This window comes from Mesoplodon mirus (assembly GCF_964341445.2).
Source record: "Mesoplodon mirus genome assembly, chromosome: 1".
Classification (NCBI taxonomy): Eukaryota; Metazoa; Chordata; class Mammalia; order Artiodactyla; family Ziphiidae; genus Mesoplodon; species Mesoplodon mirus.
Genome location: NC_138976.1, coordinates 47,904,983 through 47,909,339, shown reverse-complemented (window position 1 = coordinate 47,909,339; position 4,357 = coordinate 47,904,983). Strand labels below are relative to the sequence as shown.

General features: G+C 48.9%; 1 pseudogene across 1 annotated transcript; it reads right to left on the bottom strand.

The window, feature by feature from the left end:
• Positions 1-1,427: 1,427 nt before the first annotated feature.
• Positions 1,428-3,411, bottom strand: LOC309801472 (polyadenylate-binding protein 4-like; annotated as a pseudogene). Its single transcript has 2 exons — positions 2,005-3,411; positions 1,428-1,954 (listed from the first exon to the last, which is right to left on the bottom strand). The product of its transcript is annotated as a polyadenylate-binding protein 4-like (transcript).
• Between the last annotated feature and the right edge of the window lie 946 nt (positions 3,412-4,357).

Genomic DNA, 4,357 nt, shown 5'->3' with positions numbered 1-4,357 from the left:
CAATGGCCACAGTAGAGGATAAGCTTACCCATTTATGAGGTACCGCAGAAGAACGGGGTCTCAGCCAAGCACTCACAATAAAGGGTAGGGGGGAAATTATTTTTCCTCCTCCACAGGTTCTAGTGACCATGGTGGGACCTGCTGGGACACCCCCCTCCCTCCAGAGCCTGCAGACGGGATCTCCCACCCTTCTAATTTGGAATCACTAAGAACAAAAGACTTCCCTTGAACTCCAAGGAAGGGACCATACCAGGTTCTCCTCACTATCCAAATGACAGCCAAACTTTGGAGACTTGACCCTCAGGTTCACCTCCTCCAATTTAAAAGGTTTCCTTCAGACTCTTGGAACTGAAGACCAGCTGGAGATCTAAAATTAAAATTGACTTCTAAGTTTTTCTCCAGAAGCAGATGGCATCTTGAGGGGGACAGCTCTTCCAAAATCATAAATCAATATCTTCATCTCTAATATGAAATCTTTATTCCTTTTGCTACTTGCTTTTTCTGTTAATGCATGGGAAGACACTGTTCCTTAACAACACAACAAAAGTCTCTAGACTTTCTTCCTAAGGTGCTTTTAGAAAATAGAATTGCTTTAGAGTACTTACTGGCTGAAAAGGAGAAGTCTGTGCCATAGCAAATACCTCCTCTGTACCTGGATCAACACCTCTGGTATTGTAACAAATATGAGAAATTAACAAACAAGACACTTGGCTAAAACCTGGAGGTTGATATCCTCCCAGTAAATACATTATTTGATTTATTTGATACCAACTAGTTTGGTTCGTGAGGGCCCTGGCTAAGCAATATACTTCAGTATCTTGGTATTATCCTCCTAATAGTTATCACTGTAATCTCCCTCCTGAGCTGTGTTCTCTCAAAAGTCTGTTTGATGCCATCAGCAGTACCTCAGATGGTCTCAATGGGTTTAGAGAAACAGAAACAAGGTGAACAACACAATGAACAGCAAAAACCATTCTTCTATGAATCTGACATCATAACCTATGAGTTTTACAGTGAGACAAGAGCAACTTTACTGTAATGATGAATAAAAGTGATACTAATACCAATGTTTTTGGTCAATATCTCATGTATTAGAGAATGACTCAAAGTGGGAATTTTTTTTTTAATGGAGATTTTTTCTTTATTGAGAAACAAGACTTGGGTACATCAAATAAAACCAATTTCTGGGGAGAAAAAATCAAAACTCACAACAGAAAAAGAAAAAGTTAATAACACTGTCTGGGCCATATTATTTTAATTGAAAATTTCTAGGCGTTTCATAATTGACCTTTTGATACAAAATAACCTATTAAATTTGCAATCTGTGGTTCTTGGTGCTGAGGTCCATAGGACAAGCTAGGACGTCTTCAAACCTTGAGCTGAATTCCATTAGGGTTTATTTGGCTTTTCAATCGGTCTGTCCTTGTCTAAGAGGTAGCAGCAGCGACAGCACCCACCTTCTGGGCAGCTTCTTTCTTGGCATGATGAGCCTGTAGGACCGCCACAGCTTCATCCACCTTGGAGTGGAGAGACTTGGGGGACTCCAGCATGTGCAGCAGCTCCAAGATGTCAATCTCCAGCAGCACCCCCGTAATCTTCCCAGCCAGGTTTGAGTGCATCGTCTGGATGAGCGGGAACAAATGTTTACCCAGCATCTGCTTCTGTTCCTGGGGGGTGCTGTGGCCAGCATGGCAGCGGTCAGCGGCTCCTGCCCCTGCACGTGAACCACCGGCTGGGGTGCCTACAGGGGCTGGATGGGAGGGTGAGGGCTGCGGACACTGGAGGCATATTTGTAAGGTGCAACAGCCTGAGGAGCAGTGGCAGCAATAGCAGCATGAGGCGCTAGGTTCTGCCCAGCTGTGGGAACACCTTCAGACTGGCAGCTGTCAGTTGGCCCTTGCTGGGAGGCACCAGCCCCACCAAAGTCCATAGCCAAGCGGTCCGGGCACTCAGACCCGACTCTCTGAGCGGTAGCAGGGAGGCCGCGAGAGGCCAGAGCGTTACACCAGTTGGAGCCAGATGGCGAAGAGCTGGACAAGGCCCAAACTGGCGTATAGCACTTGGCATTCCTTGGAAGCCTTGAGGTCTCCCACCTTGCTGCCAGTGTGGATTAGGCCTCATCTGTGCTAACTGGTTAGGTGTATAATATGGAGGTCTTCCCTGAGCCTGTGGAACTGCTGGCACAAAGTAGCCCCCAGCTGCAGGCTGGAACTGATTTAAGATGGCATTTGTGGGGAGTACTCTCATCCCGGCCACCCGCTGCATATATTGGTTGGTCAGGTGAGCCTTTCTCTCTTCCTTTCTCTGGGCCAGGGCGACATACAGTGGCTTGGAGACCACGATGCGTCCGTTCATCTCCGTGACTGCTTTGGTTGCCTCTTCAGGGGATGAAAAGCAGACAAAGCCAAACCCTTTGCTTCCCCCATCCTCCAGCATCATCTTGGCACTGGTGATTGATCCAAAAGGAGAAAACTCTTTCCTTAACTTCTCATCATCAATGGTGTCATCCAAGTTCTTAATGTATAGATTCACCCCCTGATAGCGACTAATTCTCTCCTGTTTCAGCTGTTCAAATTTTTGCTTTAACACGGCCTGCCGTTCCACTTTCTTCTATGCACAGCCGACGAAAATGACTTCCACACTGATTTCTTTTCCATTCATTTCTTCCACGGCCTTATTGGCATTCTCGTGTTTTTCGTAACTCACAAAGCCAAAGTCTTTGGATTTCCCACTGGTATCTCTCATCACCTTGACACTTAAGAGTCTTACCAAACTGGCTGAATAGCTCTTTCAGACTCTCATCATCCACCTCTTCCCCAAAGTTTTTGAAATAAACATTGGTCAATTCCTTGGCTTTGGCTCCAAGCTCAGCTTCCCACTCTTTTTGAGACTTGAATCTGCCCACAAACACTTTGCGGTCATTGAGGAGCATGCCGTTCACCTTCTCGATGGCCTTGTCGGCAGCCTCCTGGGTCTCAAAGTGGACAAAGGCATAACCCTTAGTGCCGTTCTCATCTCACACCACCTTGCAGGACAGAATGTTTCCAAAAGCACAAAAAGTATCATAAAGTGCCTTGTTATCTATAGATTTGTCCAGGTTCTTGATGAAGACATTTCCCACGCCAGATTTTCTCAAAGAAGGATCCCTCTGAGACCACATGATACGGATTGGCTTTAACTTAATTATATCAAAGTTCATGGTATCCAAGGCCCGCTCAGCGTCAGCCGGCTGCTGGAAGTTGACATAGGCATAACCCTGGGAGCGGCAGGTGATCATATCGCGGCAGACCCGGATGGACAGCACAGGCCCCGCAGGACTGAACTTTCCGTACAGGATGGCCTCGGTGACGTCCGAGCGCAGGGCACCCACATGCAGGAGGCCATGGGGTAGCTGTTGGCCGCAGCATTCATCTCCCCAGCCCCCAGCACCCTGAGCCCCACCAGGAGGACTTCTTAGAGGGACCACACAGGACAAAGGGGGCTCCGCTCCAAGCCGTGGCCTGTGCCATGGCTCACAGGTGGCAGTGAAGCTCAGAGAAGCTGGAGTCGTCTCCGAGGGCGGGAGAGGAGTTCAGGGACGGCTCGGACGAGACTGAGACTGCCAAACCGCAGACAAACGGCTCTCAAAAACAATATGGCCCTGCCTGGGAGTTTGTAATTTTCAGCTGTCCTGGTCTTGAAGCTCCCAATTTCAAAAAATGAAGAAAATTAAAACGAGGACTATCCTCCAAATTACAAAAATTCTTCCAGAGGAAACCTAGTGGTGCCCACGGCGGCCTCTGGAACATGCGTTTCTCTATAAATATGGGCCTCGGGCTCCCGGCGGTTTAAGATTACAGCAGCCCGGGATGAGGGAAACCAACTATTTGTCGGTGCCGACTCAGCAAGCCCCGGGCACCGGAGCTCACAGCCGCCTCCCACGCCAGGCCGGCGAAGGGCAGCTTGGACATGTGAAGCGCAGAGGCCGGTGCACTGTGGGGAAGGCGGCAGGCAGGCGCCGGTCTGCCACGCAGCACGGCCGGCGCGGACGGAGGCACGTGGAAGCGGACACGCGAGCGGCTCACCACCCGACCGATGGACGGGGACCGACGGACGCCCAGGTGCGGCGGCGGCGGCGGCGTCGGGCAGGCCAGAAGCAAGCAAAAGTGACTTCCCTGCGGGTTCTCCGAGTAGGATTCGCTTTTTTCTTTTCTTTTTTTTCTTTCTTTTCTTTCTTTTTTTTTTTAAGATATTAAAGCATTTTCGGTTTATCTTTTTTCTCTTTTTTTTCTTCAGGCTGCTAGGCCCGAAAGCAGCCGAGGCTGCAGCGACACGGGGCGGAGAGATCAAAGAGGGAATTATTAAATTAATTAAACAA